The following is a 23,399-nucleotide window of genomic DNA, read 5'->3' as shown; positions in this document are numbered from 1 at the left end:
GGAAGTTAAACCTAAAGAAAAGAACATCAGTGATGTTCCCGTCGCAAAAGAATTTCCCGATGTATTTCCGAAAGAATTACCTGGATTACCCCCACATCGATCCGTTGAATTTCAAATTGACCTTGTACCAGGAGCTGAACCAATAGCTCGTGCTCCATACAGACTCGCACCCAGCAAAATGAAAGAATTACAAAGTCAGTTACATGAACTTTTAGAGCGTGGTTTCCTTCGACCAAGCACATCACCGTGGAGAGCTCCTGTTTTGTTTGTCAAAAAGAAGGATAGTACATTTAGGTTGTGTATCGACTATCGAGAGTTGAACAAACTTACCATCAAGAACCGCTACCCACTACCAAGAATCGATGACTTATTTGATCAAATACAAGGCTCGTCGGTTTATTCGAAGATTGATTTAAGTTTTGGGTATCATTAAATGTGGGTGAAGGAGGATGATATTCCAAAGACTGCTTTTAGGACGCGTTACGGTCATTACGAGTTTATGGTTATGCTGTTTGGGTTGACTAACGCACCAGCTGTGTTCATGGACCTCATGAACCGAGTGTGTGGACCATACCTTGACAAGTTTGTCATTGTTTTTATCGATGACATACTTATTTACTCAAAGAATGACCAAGAGCACGAAGAACATTTGAGAAAAGTGCTAGAGTTGTTAAGGAAAGAAAAACTGTATGCTAAGTTTTCAAAGTATGCATTTTGGTTGGAAGAAGATCAATTCCTCGGTCATATAGTGAACAAAGAAGGTATTCAGGTGGATCCAGCAAAGATTGAAATCGTTGAAAAGTGGAAAACCCCGAAAATTCCGAAACATATACACCAATTTTTAGGACTAGCTGGTTACTACAGAAGATTCATCCAAGATTTTTCCAAAATAGTAAAACCCTTGATTGCATTAACGCATAAAGGGAAGAAATTTGAATGGAAAGATGAACAAGAGAAAGCGTTTCAATTGTTGAAGAAAAAGTTAACTACGGCACCTATATTGTCATTACCTAAAGGGAATGATGATTTTGTGATATATTGTGACGCCTCAAAGCAAGGTCTCGGTTGTGTATTAATGCAATGAACGAAAATAATTGCTTATGCGTCTAGACAATTGAAGATTCATGAGCAGAATTATACGACGCATGATTTGGAAATAGGCGCGGTTGTTTTTGCATTAAAGACTTGGAGGCACTACTTATATGGGGTCAAAAGTATTATATATACCGACCACAAAAGTCTTCAACACATATTTAATCAGAAACAACTGAACATGAGGCAGCGCAGGTGGATTAAATTATTGAATGATTACAACTTTGAGATTCGTTACCACCCGGGGAAGGCAAATGTGGTAGCCGACGCCTTGAGCAGAAAGGACAGAGAACCCATTCGAGTAAAAGCTATGAATACAATGATTCGCACTAACCTTACTACTTAAATAAAGGAGGCGCAACAAGGAGTTTTAAAAGAGAGAAATTTAAAGGATGAAATACCCAAAGGATCGGAGAAGCATCTTAATATTCGGGAAGATGGAACCCGGTATAGGGCTGAAAGAATTTGGGTACCAAAATTTGGAGATATGAGAGAAATGATACTTAGAGAAGCTCATAAAACCAGATACCCAATACATCCTGGAACGGGGAAGATGTACAAGGATCTCAAGAAACATTTTTGGTGGCCGGGTATGAAAGCCGATGTTGCTAAATACGTAGGAGAATGTTTGACGTGTTCTAAGGTCAAAGCGGAGCATCAGAAACCATCAGGTCTACTTCAACAACCCGAAATCCCGGAATGGAAATCGGAAAACATTACCATGGATTTCATCACTAAATTGCCAAGGACTGCAAGTGGTTTTGATACTATTTGGGTAATAGTTGATCGTCTCACCAAATCAGCACACTTCCTGCCAATAAGAGAAGATGACAAGATGGAGAAGTTAGCACGACTGTATTTGAAGGAAGTCGTCTCCAGACATGGAATACCAATCTCTATTATCTCTGATAGGGGTGGCAGATTTATTTCAAGATTCTGGCAGACATTACAGCATGCATTAGGAAGTCGTCTAAACATGAGTACTACCTATATCATCTACAAACTGATGGGCAGAGTGAAAAGACGATACAAACGCTTGAAGATATGCTACGAGCATGTGTTATTGATTTCGGAAACAGTTGGGATCGACACCTACCGTTAGAATAATTTTCCTACAACAACAGCTACCATTCAAGCATTGAGATGGCGCCGTTTGTAGCACTTTATGGTAGAAAGTACATGTCTCCGATTTGTTGGAGTAAAGTGGGGGATAGACAGATTACGGGTCCGGAGATAATACAAGAAACTACCGAGAAGATCATCCAAATTCAACAACGGTTGAAAACCGCCCAAAGTCGACAAAAGAGCTACGCTGACATTAAAAGAAAAGATATAGAATTTGAAATTGGAGAGATGGTCATGCTTAAAGTTGCACCTTGGAAAGGCGTTGTTCGATATGGTAAACGAGAGAAATTAAATCCAAGGTATATTGGACCATTCAAGATTATTGATCGTGTCGGACCAGTAGCTTACCGACTTGAGTTACCTCAACAACTCGCGGCTGTACATAACACTTTAAATGTCTCGAATTTGAAGAAATGTTTTGCTAAAGAAGATCTCACTATTCCGTTAGATGAAATCTAAATCAACGAAAAACTTCAATTCATCGTAGAACCCGTCGAAATAATGGATCGTGAGGTTAAAAGACTTAAGCAAAACAAGATACCAATTGTTAAGGTTCGATGTAATGCTCGTAGAGGATCCGAGTTCACCTGGGAATGAGAAGATCAGATGAAGAAGAAATACCCGCACTTATTTCCAGAAGATACGTCAACACCTCCAACTGCTTAAAATTTCGGGACGAAATTTATTTAACGGGTAGGTACTGTAGTGACCCGAACTTTTCCATGATTATATATATTAGATGAAATTGTTATTTACATGATTAAGTGTTTTCAACATGTTAAGCAATCAAACTTGTTAAGACTTGATTAATTAAAATATGTTTCATATAGACCATTGACCACCCAAGTTGACCGGTGATTCACGAACGTTAAAACTTATAAAAACTATATGATAAAATATATATGGATATATATATAGTTAACATGATATTATGATAAGTAAGTGTCTCATTAGGTATTTTAACAATGAGTTATACACATAAAAAATGAGACTATTGAATTAAGAAACTCGAAAACGATATATATAACGATTATCGTTATAACAATGTCTTACTAAATACATATGAATCATATTAAGATATTGATACACTATGTTTAATCATGATAAATGATAAGTAAACATGTCATTAAGTGTATTAACAATGAACTACATATGTAAAAACAAGACTACTAACTTAATGATTTTGAAACGAGACATATATGTAACGATTATCATTGTAACAACATTTAACTGTATATATATCATACTAAAATATACTAATATATCATAATATCATGATAATGTAATAATTTATCATCTCTTTAGATATAATAAACAATGGGTTAACAACATTTAACAAGATCGTTAACCTAAAGGTTTCAAAACAACACTTACATGTAAGACTAACGATGACTTAACGACTCAGTTAAAATGTATATACATGTAGTGTTTTAATATGTATTCATACACTTTTGAAAGATTTCAAGACACTTATCAAAGTACTTCTACTTAACAAAAATGCTTACAATTACATCCTCATTCATTTTCATCAACAATTCTACTCGTATGCACTCGTATTTGTACTCGTACAATACACAGCTTCTAAATGTATTTACTATTAGTATATACACTCCAATTGAAGTGACCCATCCTAATCTATCCAGATGAAGTCCATATCGATTGCAAATGATTCACAATAGTTGGTTACATCGCGAGATACTTGACCTCTATATGATATAATTTTACAAAAATTGCATTCGTTTTTAAAAGACAAACTTTCATTACATCAAAAGTTAACGGCATGCATATGATTACATAATACATCCATCTATAATTGACTTAATAATAATCTTGTTGAATTTAACGACTCGAATGCAACGTCTTTCAAAATATGCCATGAATGACTCCAAGTAATATCCCTAAAATGAGCTAATGCACAGCGGAAGATTTCTTTAATACCTGAGAATAAACATGCTTTCAAGTGTCAACCAAAAGGTTAGTGAGTTTATCAGTTTAACATAAATAATCATTTTCATCATTTTAATAGACCACAAAATTTTCATTTCTCATAAATATACGTCCCATGCATAGAGACAAAAATAATCATTCATATGGTGAACACCTAGTAACCGACATTAACAAGATGCATATAAGAATATCCCCTATCATTCTGGAAAATCCTTCGGACATGATAAAAACAACATCGAAGTACTAAAGCATCCGATACTTTGGACGGGGTTCGTTAGGCCCAATAGATCTATCTTTAGGATTCGCGTCAATTAGGCGTGCACTAAATCTCAAAATTAGTGATGTTCCCTAATTCTTATGCTACCAAGCAAAAAGGGGCATATTCGGCTTCGATCATTCAACCATATAATGTAGTTTCGATTACTTGTGTCTATTTCGTAAAACATTTATAAAAATTGCGCATGTATTCTCAGCCCAAAAATATAAAGGGTAAAAAGGCAAATGAAACTCACTCTACAATATTTTGTAGTAAAAATATTTATACGGCGACACTGAACAATGCAGGGATTGACCTCGGATTCATGAACCTATATTCAATTATGTATATTAACATACGTAACGAAAATCGAACAACTTTATATATTATTATCAGTGATAAATCTGTTATTTTATTGATTTATGTGTTCCATTTATAGCTTAAATATATTTATTTTATATATCTTACTTATTATAAAAGTAGAGTTAGGTTATATGTATACGGTATATTTTTATGTAACTAATATTTATTTGGTAAAATAATACTGATAAATGAAAAGTTTTGTAATATCTTTATTACAATAATAATAACAATAACAAATAATCATTTTAAAAATAGTAATAATAGAAATAATGATATTAGTAGTAAAAATGATAATAATAGTAATAATAATAGTAATAATAATATAGTTCTAATAATGATAATTTTGTAAAAATGATAATAATGATAATAATATAAATGATAAAACAAATATTAATAATGATAAAAAAAATAATAATGATAATATTAGCAATAAAAATAAATAAATATTGTATGTTAATAAAAATAATAATATTTATGATTATAATAATGTTAATGATATTAATAATAATAATAATAATACTTTTACTTAATAATAATACTAATAATGAAAATTATAATAATAATAATAATACTTAATAGAAATAATAATAATAATAATAATAATAATAATAATAATAATAATAATAATAATAATAATAATAATAATAATAATAATAATAATAATAATAATAATAATACAAATAACAATTAAAATTAAAATAATATAAATATTATAATTATACCTATTAAAGACTATACGTGTTTTTGGTTGTTCCCAAAACAAATTGGGGTTACACAAGCAGAATGCAAGAAAAACACCACGATTTAGGGTTCTTCGATTCATCCACAAAATAATCAATCCAGCGACAATCAATCAAACAACAATCAACGATGTTCAGTAGGTCATTGTTTCATCATCATCACTGTTCGGGTATCATTCAACATGAATAGCAGGTCATCAAGATCAATCTTCATTGTATCAGATTCAACTTCGTATCGTCAATCGATCCAGTAAGTAATCGATTCTTTGATTCATTTAATTTCTTTAATCTCTCTCTATATATATTCTATATATGTATTTGGTTGAATAGGAGCGGTAATTAATGATTGTTATTGGTGGGTTTGATAGTGGTAATTGAAAGAAAAAAATTTGATGAGGGTTGGTGGTGGTTTACGGACAGGAAAACAAAAGCAAGTGGTGTTCATCTTTCTGGGTGTTGTTCCAAATTAGAAACAACTAGTAACAGGTGTCAATGGTTTCAGTTTTTGTGATAAGGTTCTTCTTCGAGCAATAGGTAAGAGATGGTGGTAACTTGATGATGGTTTGAATCATAACTCATTAGGAACTGAAACAGTAGTAACCATTGATCAAACTAAAATGGTGTTTAGTGGGTCTCGATGGTGGTGTATTTGGTTGAAAATAGAAACATAACAAAAGTAGTTGCAGGGGTTTGATGGTTTACGAATAAGAATGAAAGTGGAGAGAGAGAGGGATATATAGTGGTGGTTGTTGGTTGTAGCTAGGAGGTGACAGCAATCATCTCGACAGGTAGTAGTATCTTGACCGAAACAGGAGCAAAGTCAATAGTTGCAGGTTTGTGTTGATGTTGTTGTGAATATTTGAATGTCACAGGCGTATTTCTGTTAATCCTTAATTCTTGTTACTACTACTACTATATGTGTGTTTCGATAAATAATGATACTACTAGTCTCAAGTGTTTCTATAGTTATTGATGATTCATTGATTGTTAACCGATGGGTCTTGATGAGTTGTTTTCATTGCAGGTACATTAGAAAATAAATGGTGGTTGTTTGGGTGGTTTCGTTGACTGCCGTAGCAGCAGAAAGTTGCAGGTTTGGTGGTGTTTTGGGTTTGGCCTTTGGTGACAGCAACGAAGAGGTGTAACAGCAGCGTGATGAAGATGATAATTGTAGTGGTGATTATCGTGAAAAGATGGTGATGGTTTTGACAAGAAAATGACAGCACAAGAGCATCATTTGATGGTGTCTTGGGTCGTTTATCTTGGACAGAAGTAGCTGTAACTGTAGGCGGGTGGTGGTTTGTTTGAGATAGAAATAGAATAGCTGCACACGCGAAATGTAGCAGTGGTTGTGGTGACCAAGAACTGCAGTAAAAAATGGTCGGGTGGTGGCTCAAACAATGATGTCGTGCAGGAGAAAGAGAGCAGAGAGGTGAAATGTGTGTTGGCATATCTCTGTAATATATTTATATGTATATTATATAGAAGAGTTGTTGTAATGAGTTAGAAAAAAATTTCCACTTGCAACTTTTAAAAGTCTCACATAAGCACCCGTGATGTTTGCTACTGACACCTATTCTAGGAGTAATATACATTTACATTTATATATTATAAGGTGATAATTTATCCCATGGTTTGTAAAAGCGTTTAATAGAAAGTGGGTACCGTGTGATGTAACTGTTTGTAGTCTTTATGCATATATAAATACTTATATAATATATATATATATATATATATATATATATATATATATATATATATAGAGTAAGAGTAGATTAAGGGTGGAAAGTGATAGATGATTGGTGATATAAGATGGTGTTTGATGTATGGTGGAATATATTTATATCACACAAAGGTATATATACCTTTAATATCTAACTATCTAACTATATGTATATATATGAGTTAATTAGATAAGTGATGGAAAGGTAAAGAACAAGAGAAAAAAAATCAATTATGCACAGTACACATATAGTAGTATCACGTTTAATTTGAAATGAAAGCAGCCATTGAAAAAAAAATTAAATCAACTGTCCGCTTTCGATCCCAGATAAAATATAAAGAGTGTTAAAATTTAACAAATAACTCCTAAATACATTTTTAATAAGCCTATAATTTATATGACTCATTTTCGGATCACCTTTTAAAATCATATAAGTTCGAATAAACTTCTCTAAATAGTAATCGAAACGTCCAACGAGTATTACAATCACTTAATATTTATTTTTAATATACTTTATATATATATATATAGTTATGTTTTAAATAATAACTATTATAATATCATATTTTATTTTATCTTACATAGTAAATTCTGATAATTGATTTATATAATATTTCAAATTAATATATATATATATATATATATATATATATATATATATATATATATATATATATATATATATATATATATATATATATATATATATATATATATATATATATATAAAATTAAATATATACATATTTATTTACAAATAGTTGTTCGTGAATCGTCGGGAATGGTCGAAGGTCAATTGAACATATGAACATAGTTCCAAAATTTTCGAGACTCAACATTACAGACTTGTCTTATCGTGTCAAAATCATATAAAGATTAAGTTTAAATTTGGTCGGAAATTTCCGGGTCGTCACACCAATGATCAGCTCTTAGCAGCCCATGTGAGTCACCTAACCATGTGGGAACTATCATTTAACATCTAACATGAAATATCTCACAAAATAACAAACTAATAGAGCCTATATGATTGATCATAATTCACGTGAATGTTGGTGTATACAAACACTTTCATTTTGCAACTTACATGCATCAAACTACTCTCTCTGAAGTGTTCTTCCATTGTTCTAAGTGTTCTTCATTATCTTCATCAAAATCTAGCTCAATCTAGTTCATAAATCCATACATAAACCAATTATAAAACAACTACTCAAGAACACACCAACAACATTTCCAAGTTTGCTAGCTTACTTCCAATCTTGCAAATCCACTTTGAGTGATCATCTAACCTCAAGAAATCTTTCTTAATTATAGTAAGATATGTTTCTAATACAAGGTAATACTCATATTCAAACTTTGATTCAATTTCTATAAATTTAACAATCTTATTTCGAGTGGAAATCTTACTTGAACTTGTTTTCGTGTCATGATTCTACTTTAAGAACTTTCAAGCCATCCAAGGATCCTTTGAAGCTAGATATATTTTTCTCATTTCCAGTAGATGTATCCACAAAACCTGAGGTAGTAATGATGTTCATAACATCATTCGATTCATATATATAAAACTACCTTATTCGAAGGTTTAAACTTGTAATCACTAGAACATAGTTTAGTTAATTCTAAACTTGTTCGCAAACAAAAGTTAATCCTTCTAACTTGACTTTTAAAATCAACTAAACACATGTTCTATATATATATGATATGCTAACTTAATGATTTAAAACCTGAAAACACGAAAAACACCGTAAAACCGGATATACGCCGTCGTAGTAACACCGCGGGCTGTTTTGGGTTAGTTAATTAAAAACTATGATAAACTTTGATTTAAAAGTTATTCTTTTGGGAAAATTATTTTTCTTATGAACATGAAACTATATCCAAAAATCATGGTTAAACTCAAAGTGGAAGTATGTTTTCCAAAATAGTCATCTAGACGTCGTTCTTTCGACTGAAATGACTACATTTACAAAAACGACTTGTAATCTGTATTTCTGACTATAAACTAATACTTTTTCTGTTTAGATTCATAAACTTAAGTTCAATATGAAACCATAGCAACTTGAATCACTCAAAACGGATTTAAAACGAAGAAGTTATGGGTAAAACAAGATTGGATAATTTTGCTTGTTATAGCTACGTGAAAATTGGTAACAAATCTATATTAATCATATCCTAGCTAACTTATATTGTATTATACCTGTATTCTATTATATTATGTAATCTTGGGATACCATAGACACGTATGCAAATGTTTTGACATATCATATCGACCCATGTATATATATTATTTGGAACAACCATAGACACTCTATATGCAGTAATGTTTGAGTTAGCTATACAGGGTTGAGGTTGATTCCAAAAATATATATACTTTGATTTGTGATCTAGCCTGAGACGTGTATACACTGGGTCATGAATTGATTCAAGATAATATATATATCGATTTTTTATGTACATCTAACTGTGGACAACTAGTTATAGGTTACTAACGAAGTCAGCTGACTTAATAAACTTAAAATATTAAAACGTATTAAAAATGTTGTAAATATATTTTGAACATACTTTGATATATATGTACATATTTGTTATAGGTTCGTGAATCGACTAGTGGCCAAGTCTTACTTCCCGACGAAGTAAAAATCTGTGAAAGTGCGTTATAGTCCCACTTTTAAAATCTAATATTATTGGGATGAGAATACATGCAGTTTTATAAATGTTTTACGAAATAGACACAAGTAATTGAAACTATATTATATGGGTGAATGATCGAAGCCGAATATGCCCCTTTTGCTTGGTAGCCTAAGAATTAGTAAACCGATCTACTAATTGACGCGAATCCTAAAGATAGATCTATTGGGCCTAACGAACCCCATCCAAAGTAACGGATGCTTTAGTACTTCGAATTCGTTTTTATCATGTCTGAAGAATTACCCGGAATGATAGGGGATATTCTTATATCCATCTTGTTAATGTCGGTTACCAGGTGTTCACCATATGAGTGATTTTTATCTCTATGTATGGGATGTATATTGAAATATGAAATCTTGTAGTCTATTATTACGATTTGATAAATATATAGGTTAAACCTATAACTCACCAATATTTTTGTTGACATTTAAAGCATGTTTATTCTCAGGTGATTATTAAGAGCTTCCACTATTGCATGCTAAAATATGGACAAGATTTGGTGTCAGCATGCTTGTATAATATTGTTTAAAACCGCATTCGAAAATTACTTTGTTGTAATATATTAATATTGTAAACCAATATGTATTGGTAGTGTGTAAGTCTGATATTTTTATATTATCATTTCTTGATAATCTAGGTGGTGTCCTTTTAACCTTGTCGATAAAATAAATGTTATGGTTTGTTTTAAAAATGAATGCAGTCTTTGAAAAACGTCTCATATAGAGGTCAAAACCTCGCAACAAAATCAATTAATATGGAACGTTTATAATCGATATGAACGGGACATTTCATTCTATATCTATATGATATGCTAACTTAATGATTTAAAACCTGGAAACACGAAGAACACCGTAAAACCGGACATACGCCGTCGTAGTAAAATCGGGGGCTGTTTTGGGTTAGATAATTAAAAACTATGATAAACATTGATTTAAAATTTGTCCTTCTAGGAAAATGATTTTTCTTATGAACATGAAACTATATCCAAAAATCATGGTTAAACTCAAAGTGGAATTATGTTTTTCAAATGGTCATCAAGACATCGTTCTTTCGACTGAAATGACTACCTCTTACAAAAATGACTTGTAACCTGTATTTCTGACTATAAACTTATACTTTTTCTGTTTAGTTTCATAAATTTTAGTTCATTATGAAACCATAGCAACTTGAATCACTCAAAACGGATTTAAAACGAAGAAGTTATGGGTAAAATAAAATTGGATATTTTTGCTTGTTGTAGCGATGAGAAATTTGTAACAAATCTATTCTAACCATAACTTAACTAACTTATATTGTATTATACATGTACTCTAACATATTATGTAATCTTGATAGACCATAGACACGTATACAATGTTTTAACATATCATATCGACGTCATCTATATATATTATTTGGAACAACCATAGATAATCTATATGCTGTAATGCTAGAGTTCGCTATACAGGGTTGAGGTTGATTTCAAAATATATATACTTTGAGTTGTGATCTAGCCTGAGACTTGTATACACTGGGTCGTGGATTGATTCGAGATAATATATATAGATTTATTTCTGTACTATTAGCTATGGACAATTAGTTGTAGATTGCTAACGATGGACTGCTAACTTAACAAAATTAAATCATTAAAACGTAATAAAAATGTTGTGAATATATTTTGATCATACTTTGATATATATATGTATATATTTGTTATAGGTTCGTGAATCGACCAGTGGCCAAGTCTTATTTTCGGCAAAGTAAAAATCTGTGAAAGTGAGTTATAGTCCCACTTTTAAAAATCTATTATTTTTGGGATGAGAATACACGCAGTTTTATAAATGTTTTACAAAATAGACACAAGTAGTCAAAAATACTTTCTATGTTGGATTATCGAATCTAATATGTCCCTTTTTAGCTTGGTAGCCTAAGAATTAGGGAAATGGCCCATAATTGACGCGAATCCTAAAGATAGATCTATTTGGCCCAACAAGCCTTATCCGAGTTACGGATGCTTTAGTACTTCGATTTATCATATCCGATGCGAGTCCCGGAATGATGGGGATATTCTATATGCATCTTGTTAAGGTCGGTTACCAGGTGTTCAACATATGAATGAATTTTATCTCTATGCAGTTTGCGAAATGCCTAATATGAGATGTATATTTATGAAGAAAAAAAATGAAATATTGTGGTCTATTGTTACAATTTGATAAATATATAGGTTAAACCTATAACTCACCAACATTTTTATTGACGTTTTAAGCATGTTTATTCTCAGGTGATTATTAAGAGCTTCCGCTATTGCATGCTAATGTATGGACAAGAGTTGGAGTCAACATGCTTGTATAATATTGTTTAAAAACTGCATTCGAAGACTTAAGTTGATGTAATATTATTGTAAACCATTATGTAATAGTCGTGTGAAAATGCTATATTTTAGATTATCATTATTTGATAATCGTCATAATTTTTTTAAACCTTTATCGATAAAATAAAGGTTATGGTTTGTTTTAAAATCGAATGCAGTCTTTGAAAAACGTCTCATATAGAGGTCAAAATCTCGCAACGAAATCAATTAATATGGAACGTTTATAATCGATATGAAAGGGACATTTCATAATCCAAATGAAAATCGAAGTTGATTTGCTGGAGCTGTGACAAAATTGGCTACTTTGGAGAGGGATTGTAAATTTATTTTCGGTAATAACAACGCCAAAGAAGCTAGCACAGATACATGTTAAACGTTTACTCAGGTTCCGAGTGTTTTCAGGTGCATAACTATATGCATCAATATTTTCTTCCGTAGATGAAGTGCAGTTGGTTCATCCTCTCGATTGAGGTGTTTTCAAGAATCATGAAAGGTTTGAACGCAGATTGTAATCGTCAAGATTCAAATGAGTTTTAAAATGAAATCAAGTGGCAAACTTGAAGAGATGTTTAATTTCATATGTTATAATCAATATTTTAATTCATTTTAATCGTCCAATATTAGCAGTCCACAGTTAGTAGTTCAATAATTCATATATAGTTTAATATATAATATTCGAATTAATTAATACGTATCGTGACCCATTGTATACATGTCTCAGACTCGATCACAACTAAAAGTATATATATTATTGTAGAATCAACCTCAACCCTGTATAGCTAACTCGGTCATTAGCGCATATAGAGTGTCTAAGGTTATTCCAAATAATGTATATAGATGAGTCAATATGATATGTCAAAACCTTGTATACGTGTCCCGATATTTAAAGTTCGTAAATTAAATAACATAAATTAAATGACAATAAATAAAATTGCGAGAATATAAATTTCGATAAATAAATTGCGATAAATAAAATGTAATCAGTTTGCTAGGAACAGTTAGCTAGGATTTCGTTAACGTGGATTCTTAACAAAATTTCTCATAGTTAATTTGTTTGTTTCTAACAAATTTTAATTTGTCCAATGTTTTCTCCATTATCCCACTTGTTGGATTCTGATAAGTCAAAATCCAAATATGAAATTGAATGAAAATGGTTATTATGCGGTGAACGGATACGTATATCTGTGGATGTAAGTAGGATAGTAAATGATTGTTGAATCGGATTGAAAGAATGTACAGTGTAACTTATTAAAGTGAAATCAAAATATTCCTCGAGTATTACCTACCCGTTAAAATATTTTCACCATTAATAGTTTGTACAAAAGAATTTTTAATTACAATCTTTATGAAAATATATATACATATATATTTTCTTCAGATGTAATCATGGATTTAATGAGTTAATATGATATTAATCTCATTTGATTTTCAGTTTGAGCTAGAATAAATGATCTCTAAGACTTTGGATATTACATAATCGTCACAGAATGTTTCTCTAACGATGTTATGAATTAATATTTCATCGGTTATTGTTGTTGGTACTCCTTGGTATATATGGTGCATATGACGTTGATGCTCGAGTTATAGATTGTGATGTTGAGGTGTTGGATGCGGATGTTGTTGTTAGTGGTGGTACTGTTGCTGCCGGTGCTGCTGCTGGTGCTTGTAACCTTCGCACCATATTCTCCAAAGCCACTACCTATAACGACCCTCATTTTTCCATTCTATATTCCTCATTTTTCCATTCTATACTTTTCCTTATTAATTGCCCAACAAAATAATTAACCTTAATAATTAAACTTTAATCGATAATTGTTAAGCGTTAATAATTATAAAATATAATAATTAACTTTGTACATTAATCGACAAGTTAATAAAAATAATAAGTTAATAAACTTTTGTGAATAAATAAATAACTTTATAACTGTGTATTAAAAATAATTAAACTTGGATAATTAAGGAACCATTTAAGCTAAATTAAAGTGCAAGGTTTAAAGTGAAAAATGTTAAACCCTAACCCTAAAACCCTAGCCGATTTTAGGGAGGGTAAAATTGTAGTGACCCGAACTTTTCCATGTTTATACATATATTAAATGAAATTGTTATTTACATGATTAAGTGTTTCCAACATGTTAAGCAATCAAACTTGTTAAGACTTGATTAATTGAAATAGGTTTCATATAGACAATTGACCACCCAAGTTGACCGGTGATTCACGAACGTTAAAACTTGTAAAAACTATACGATGACATATATATGGTTATATATATAGTTAACATGATTTTATTATAATTATGTATCTCATTAGGTATTTTAACAATGAGTTATATACATAAAAATGAGACTATTAATTTAAGAAACTCGAAAACGATATATATAACGATTATCGTTATAACAACGTCTTACTAGGTACATATGAATCATATTAAGATATTGATACACTTGGTTAATTATGTTAAATGATAAGTAAATATATTATTAAGTGTATTAACAATGAAATACATATGTAAAAATAAGACTACTAACTTAATGATTTCGAAACGAGACATATATGTAACGATTATCGTTGTAACGACATTTAACTGTATATATATCATACTAAGATATATTATATATCATAATATCATGATAATATAACAATTTAACATCTCATTTGTTATAATAAATAATGGGTTAACAACATTCAACAAGATCGTTAACCTAAAGGTTTCAAAACAACATTTACATGTAACGACTAACGATGACTTAACGACTCAGTTAAAATGTATATACATGTAGTGTTTTAATATGTATTCATACACTTTTGAAAGACTTCAAGGCACTTATCAAAATACTTCTACTTAACAAAAATGCTTACAATTACATCCTCGTTCAGTTTCATCAACAATTCTACTCGTATGCACCCGTATTCATACTCGTACAATACACAGCTTTTAGATGTATGTACTATTGGTATATACACTCCAATGATCAGCTATTAGTAGCCCATGTGAGTCACTTAACACATGTGAGAACCATCATTTGGCAACTAGCATGAAATATCTCATAAAATTACAAAAATATGAGTAATCATTCATGACCTATTTACATGAAAACAAAATTACATATCCTTTATATCTAATCCATACACCAACGACCAAAAACACCTATAAACACTTTCATTCTTCAATTTTATTCATCTAATTGATCTCTCTCAAGTTCTATCTTCAAGTTCTAAGTGTTCTTCATAAATTTCAAAAGTTCTAGTTTCATAAAATCAAGAATACTTCCAAGATTGCAAGTTTACTTCCAAGTTTTCTAAATCCATTCCAAGTAATCATCCAAGATCAAGAAACCTTTGTTACTTACAGTAGGTTATATTTCTAATACAAGGTAATAATCATATTCAAACTTTAATTCAATTTCTATAACTATAACAATCTTATTTCGAGTGGAAATCTTACTTGAAATTGTTTTCGTGTCATGATTCTGCTTCAAGAACTTTCAAGCCATCCAAGGATCCTTTAAAGCTAGATCTATTTTTCTCATTTCCAGTAGGTTTATCCAAGGAACTTGAGGTAGTAATAATGTTCATAACATCATTCGATTCATACATATAAAGCTATCTTATTCGAAGGTTTAAACTTGTAATCACTAGAACATAGTTTAGTTAATTCTAAACTTGTTCGCAAATAAAAGTTAATCCTTCTAACTTGACTTTTAAAATCAACTAAACACATGTTCTATATCTATATGATATGCTAACTTAATGATTTAAAACCTGGAAACACGAAAAACACCGTAAAACCGGATTTACGCCGTCGTAGTAACACCGCGGGCTGTTTTGGGTTAGTTAATTAAAAACTATGATAAACTTTGATTTAAAAGTTGTTATTATGAGAAAATTATTTTTATTATGAACATGAAACTATATCCAAAAATTATGGTTAAACTCAAAGTGGAAGTATGTTTTCTAAAATGGTCATCTAGACGTCGTTCTTTCGACTGAAATGACTACCTTTACAAAAATGACTTGTAACTTATTTTTCCGACTATAAACCTATACTTTTTCTGTTTAGATTCATAAAATAGAGTTCAATATGAAACCATAGAAATTTTATTCACTCAAAATGGATTTAAAATGAAGAAGTTATGGGTAAAACAAGATTGGATAATTTTTCTCATTTTAGCTACGTGAAAATTGGTAACAAATCTATTCCAACCATAACTTAATCAACTTGTATTGTATATTATGTAATCTTGAGATACCATAGACACGTATACAATGTTTCGACCTATCATGTCGACACATCTATATATATTTCGGAACAACCATAGACACTCTATATGTGAATGTTGGAGTTAGCTATACAGGGTTGAGGTTGATTCCAAAATATATATAGTTTGAGTTGTGATCAATACTGAGATACGTATACACTGGGTCGTGGATTAATTCAAGATAATATTTATCGATTTATTTCTGTGCATCTAACTGTGGACAACTAATTGTAGGTTACTAACGAGGACAGCTGACTTAATAAACTTAAAACATCAAAATATATTAAAAGTGTTGTAAATATATTTTGAACATACTTTGATATATATGTATATATTGTTATAGGTTCGTGAATCAACCAGTGGCCAAGTCTTACTTCCCGACGAAGTAAAAATCTGTGAAAGTAAGTTATAGTCCCACTTTTAAAATCTAATGTTTTTGAGATGAGAATACATGCAGGTTTTATAAATGATTTACAAAATAGACACAAGTACGTAAACTACATTCTATGGTTGAATTATCGAAATCGAATATGCCCCTTTTTATTAAGTCTAGTAATCTAAGAATTAGGGAACAGACACCCTAATTGACGCGAATCCTAAAGATAGATCTATTGGGCCTAACAAACCCCATCCAAAGTACCGGATGCTTTAGTACTTCAAAATTTATATCATATCCGAAGGGTGTCCCGGAATGATGGGGATATTCTTATATATGCATCTTGTTAATGTCGGTTACCAGGTGTTCACCATATGAATGATTTTTATCTCTATGTATGGGATGTGTATTGAAATATGAAATCTTGTGGTCTATTGTTACGATTTGATATATATAGGTTAAACCTATAACTCACCAACATTTTTGTTGACATTTAAAGCATGTTTATTCTCAGGTGAATACTAAGAGCTTCCGCTGTTGCATACTAAAATAAGGACAAGATTTGGAGTCCATGTTTGTATGATATTGTGTAAAAACTGCATTCAAGAAACTAATTTCGATGTAACATATTTGTATTGTAAACCATTATGTAATGGTCGTGTGTAAACAAGATATTTTAGATTATCATTATTTGATCATCTACGTAAAGCTTTTTAAACCTTTATTTATGAAATAAAGGTTATGGTTTGTTTTAAAAATGAATGCAGTCTTTGAAAAACGTCTCATATAGAGGTCAAAGCCTCGCAACGAAATCAATTAATATGGAACGTTTTTAATCAATAAGAACGGGACATTTCAGTTGGTATCCGAGCGTTGGTCTTAGAGAACCAGAAAATTTGTATTAGTGTGTCTTATCGAGTTTGTTAGGATGCATTAGTGAGTCTGGACTTCGACCGTGTTTTCTTTAAAAATGATTGCTTAACATTTTTGTTGGAAACTATATATTATTAACATGTATATATTATGTGATATATTAATCTCTTAACATGTTTGATATTGTGTGATAGATGTCTACCTCTAGCACAAATCCCATTGACTCACCTAATAATAACAAAGAGTCGAATATATATTGGACTGATTCACAAGTTCCCGAAGAGGAACCGGAAGAAGAATCAGAACCGAAAAAAGAATCAGAACCGAAAGAGGAGGAACCGGAGGAGGAAATAGAACCGGTGGGGGAAATAATAAAACGGTTAAGTAAAAGAAAATCCTCAACCAACCGACCAAGGTTAATTATGGTCAATGGTGTTTCCGCCAAGGAAGCAAAATATTGGGAGGATTACCAATTCTCCGATGAATCGGATTCCGACGAGAATTCCGATGATGTTATAGAAATTACCCCAACTGAATTTAAAAAAGCAAAAGAAAATAATAAGGGAAAGGGCATAAAAATAGAGAAATCTAATTCCAACCCCGATGAACTTTATATGTATCGTCAACCCCCGAAGTCCTTAAGTTGTAACAATGACCCGGGAACCTCTAAACCACCAGGTTTTTCTAAACCGTTGTGGAAAACGACAGCTAGTATTAGGGGAACATCATATATCCCTAGAGACTTGGCAAAACGAACCAAAACCGAAGAAGAGGAAACGAGCGAGTCGGAATAAGATAGTTGTATTCGTGTGGTGTAATATATGGTAATATAGTGTGCTTATGCTTTATGATATATGTAAAAATTGCTTGTATTAATAAGTACTTTTTTATGAATCTAACTCTTGTCTATTTTACAGTTTAAAAACACAAAATGGATAGACAACCTAATATTTTAAGAGACCTACCCGGAGACATGATTGATGAAATCTTGTCTAGAGTCGGTCAGAATTCCTCAGCACAACTATTTAAGGCGAGATCAGTTTGTAAGACATTCAAAGAACGTTCCAAGAATGTCTTGGTTTATAAGAGACTTTCGTTTGAAAGATGGGGGATATCACATTGGTAAACCCATAAGTTACGATGTGTTTATTTTGACGCATATATTGCGGGGAACCCAAATGCTATTTTACGCAACGGGTTAAGAAATTATTTTGACTCAATGTATCTGAATATAGGACTTCATGATTTAGAAAAAGTGGCTAACATGCAACATAAAGAAGCATGCTATGCTTACGGGTTAGTAATGTTCGCTTCTCACCAAAGTGAGAAAAAGAACATCGGGCTACAGCTATTAAACAAAACGTTCCCACAAGTGACGGAGTCGGTAATTGGGGTAAGAAATGAGGTTTTTAGGTTATTACGAGACTGTTGGTCATTACGTAACCCTCGTCCCTTTGACAACGTTACAACACGCTGTCTTATCAACGACCATAATGGTTATGTTCCACAAGACCAAGGATGGGAAGTAGTCCTAGTAAAACCAGAATGCATGACTTGTTTCTGGACGTATGAATTACGTGTCTTTATTGCCTTTGCTGAACGACTTGTGTACTAGCTAGAATTATCTTCACAACTATCTTGTATCAAAGTTATTGTGTGCTATATTTCATGCTTTATGTAAAATAAGCGGTATTGTAAGTTTGTAAAATATTGTATAAAAGTTTGAACGCGAAATATCATTATAATCAGTTTTTCATATAGAATTGTAGTAGTTGAATTGTATATTAGCTACTAAGTATGAACTTAACGGGTAGGTACTACCCGAATTTAAACTTATAAAACGCTAATATGAAGAAAAAGCTTTTATAAATGAGTTCATATTATGCTACGAAATACTATTAACTACTCTTAATATTCTGTATGATTAACTTGTTCCATTTGACTATTTTGAAGGAAATGACACCGACTACTCGACACACTGTGAATATGAATGAAGAGGAATTCCGTACTTTTCTAGCTTCAAACATAGCCACAGTACAGGCTGCGCTACAAACCAACAATAACCTTGGATCTAGCAGTACAGGAAATCGTGTAGGATGCACCTACAAAGAATTCACTGCCTGCAAACCTTTGGAATTTGATGGAACTGAAGGACCGATCGGATTGAAACGGTGGACCGAGAAGGTCGAATCGGTGTTTGCCATAAGTAAGTGTACTGAAGAGGACAAAGTGAAGTACGCTACGCATACCTTCACAGGTTCTGCGTTAACATGGTGGAATACCTATCTAGAGCAAGTGGGACAAGATGATGCGTACGCACTACCGTGGTCAGCATTCAAGCACTTGATGAACGAGAAGTATCGTCCCAGAACTGAGGTCAATAAGCTCAAGACAGAACTTAGAGGGTTACGAATCCAAGGATTTGATATTACCACGTATGAAAGACGATTCACAGAATTGTGCCTATTGTGTCCGGGAGCGTTCGAAGATGAGGAAGAGAAGATCGACGCGTTTGTGAAAGGATTACTGGAAAGAATCCAAGAAGATATAAGTTCACACGAGCCCGCCTCCATACAACAGGCATGTAGAATAGCTCACAAACTAGTGAACCAGATTGAGAAAAGAATTAAAGAACAGACGGCTGAAGAGGCCAATGTGAAGCAAGTCAAAAGAAAGTGGGAGGAAAACGGTGATAAGAATCACCAATACAACAACAACAGCAATTACAATAATAATCGCAACAATTATCCCAACAATCGCAACATCAATCGCAACTACAACAAACGGCCCAACAACAACAACAACAACAACAACAACAACAACAACATCAACAACAACAACAAAAACAAAAACAACAACAACAACAACAACAACAACAACAACAACAACAACAACAACAACAACAACAACAACAACAACAACAACAACAACAACAACAACAACAACAACAGCAACTACAACATTCATCCCAACAACAATAACAACCGCAACAACAACAACAACAACAATCAGAAGCAGCTATGCCAAAGATGTGAAAAGTATCACTCGGGGTTCTGCACCAAATTTTGCAACAAGTGTAAAAGAAATGGTCATAGCGCGGGGAAGTGTGAGGTCTACGGACCAGGGGTTAACAGAACGAAGGAACAAATGGTGTCGGAACGAGTAATGGCAGAGCAAGTAGTGTCGGAGCAAGTGATGCCAATGTAGTTTGTTATAAATGTGGAAAACCGGGCCACATTATTAGAAATTGCCCGAACCAGGAGAACACGAATGGACAAGGCCGCGGAAGAGTTTTCAATATTAATGCGGCAGAGGCACAGGAAGACCCGGAGCTTGTTACGGGTACGTTTCTTATTGACAATAAATCTGCTTACGTTTTATTTGATTCGGGTGCGGATAGAAGCTATATGAGTAGAGATTTTTGTGCTAAATTAAGTTGTCCATTGACGCCGTTGGATAGTAAATTTTTACTCGAATTAGCAAATGGTAAATTAATTTCAGCAGATAATATATGTCGGAATCTAGAAATTAAACTGGTTAGCTAAACATTTAAGATTGACTTGATACCAGTAGAGTTAGGGAGTTTTGATGTGATAATCGGTATGGACTGGTTGAAAGAAGTGAAAGCAAAGATCGTTTGTTACAAAAATGCAATTCACATTATACGAGAAAAAGGAAAACCCTTAATGGTGTACGGAGAAAATGGCAACACGAAGCTACATCTTATTAGTAATTTGAAGGCACAAAAACTAATAAGAAAAGGTTGCTATGCTGTTCTAGCACACGTCGAGAAAGTACAAACTGAAGAAAAGAGCATCAATGATGTTCCCGTCGCAAAAGAATTTCCCGATGTATTTCCGAAAGAATTACCGGGACTACCTCCACATTGATCTGTTGAATTTCAAATAGATCTTGTACCAGGAGCTGCACCAATAGCTCGTGCTCCTTATAGACTCTCACCCAGCGAGATGAAATAACTGCAAAGCCAATTACAAGAACTTTTAGAGCGTGGTTTCATTCGATCAAGCACATCACCATGGGGAGCTCCTGTTTTGTTTGTCAAGAAGAAAGATGGTACATTCAGGTTATGTATCGACTACCGAGAGTTGAACAAACTTACCATCAAGAACCGCTACCCACTACCGAGAATCGATGACTTATTTGATCAACTACAAGGCTCATCTGTTTATTCAAAGATTGACTTACGTTCCGGGTATCATCAAATGCGGGTGAAAGAAGATGATATTCCAAAGACTACTTTCAGAACACGTTACGGTCATTACGAGTTTATGGTCATGCCGTTTGGTTTAACTAATGCACCAGCTATGTTCATGGACCTTATGAACCGAGTGTGTGGACCATACCTTGATAAGTTTGTCATTGTTTTCATTGATGACATACTTATTTACTCAAAGAATGACCAAGAACACGGTGAACATTTGAGAAAGGTGTTAGAAGTATTGAGGAAGGAAGAATTGTACGCTAAATTTTCAAAGTGTGCATTTTGGTTGGAAGAAGTTCAATTCCTCGGTCACATAGTGAACAAAAAAGGTATTAAGGTGGATCCGGCAAAGATAGAAACTGTTGAAAAGTGGGAAACCCCGAAAACTTCGAAACACATACGCTAGTTTTTAGGATTGGCTGGTTACTACAGAAGATTCATCCAAGATTTCTCCAAAATAGCAAAACCCTTGACTGCATTAACGCATAAAGGGAAGAAATTTAAATGGAAGGATGAACAAGAGGAGGCGTTTCAATTATTGAAGAAAAAGCTAACTACGGCACCTATATTGTCATTGCCTGAAGGGAATGATGATTTTGTGATTTATTGTGACGCATCAAAGCAAGGTCTCGGTTGTGTATTAATGCAACGAACGAAGGTGATTGCTTATGCGTCTAGATAATTGAAGATTCACGAGCAAAATTATACGACGCATGATTTGGAATTAGGCACGGTTGTTTTTGCATTAAAGACTTGGAGGCACTACTTATATGGGGTCAAAAGTATTATATATACCGACCACAAAAGTCTTCAACACATATTTAATCAGAAACAACTGAATATGAGGTAGCGTAGGTGGATTGAATTGTTGAATGATTACGACTTTGAGATTCGTTACCACCCGGGGAAGGCAAATGTGGTAGCCGACGCCTTGAGCAGGAAGGACAGAGAACCCATTTGAGTAAAATCTATGAATATAATGATTCACAATAACCTTACTACTCAAATAAAGGAGGCGCAACAAGGAGTTTTAAAAGAGGGAAATTTAAAGGATGAAATACTCAAAGGATCGGAGAAGCATCTTAATATTCGGGAAGACAGAACCCGGTATAGGGCTGAAAGAATTTGGGTACCAAAATTTGGAGATATGAGAGAAATGGTACTTAGAGAAGCTCATAAAACTAGATACTCAATACATCCTGGAACGGGGAAGATGTACAAGGATCTTAAGAAACATTTTTGGTGGCCTGGTATGAAAGCCGATGTTGCTAAATACGTTGGAGAATGTTTAACATGTTCTAAGGTCAAAGCTGAGCATCAGAAACCATCAGGTCCACTTCAACAACCCGAAATCCCGAAATGGAAATGGGAAAACATTACCATGGATTTC

Source organism: Rutidosis leptorrhynchoides, chromosome 7 (genome assembly GCF_046630445.1).
Source record: "Rutidosis leptorrhynchoides isolate AG116_Rl617_1_P2 chromosome 7, CSIRO_AGI_Rlap_v1, whole genome shotgun sequence".
In the NCBI taxonomy this organism is placed as follows: Eukaryota; Viridiplantae; Streptophyta; class Magnoliopsida; order Asterales; family Asteraceae; genus Rutidosis; species Rutidosis leptorrhynchoides.
The sequence above is the reverse complement of the archived record's forward strand: the minus strand, read 5'-3'. Positions refer to the sequence as shown.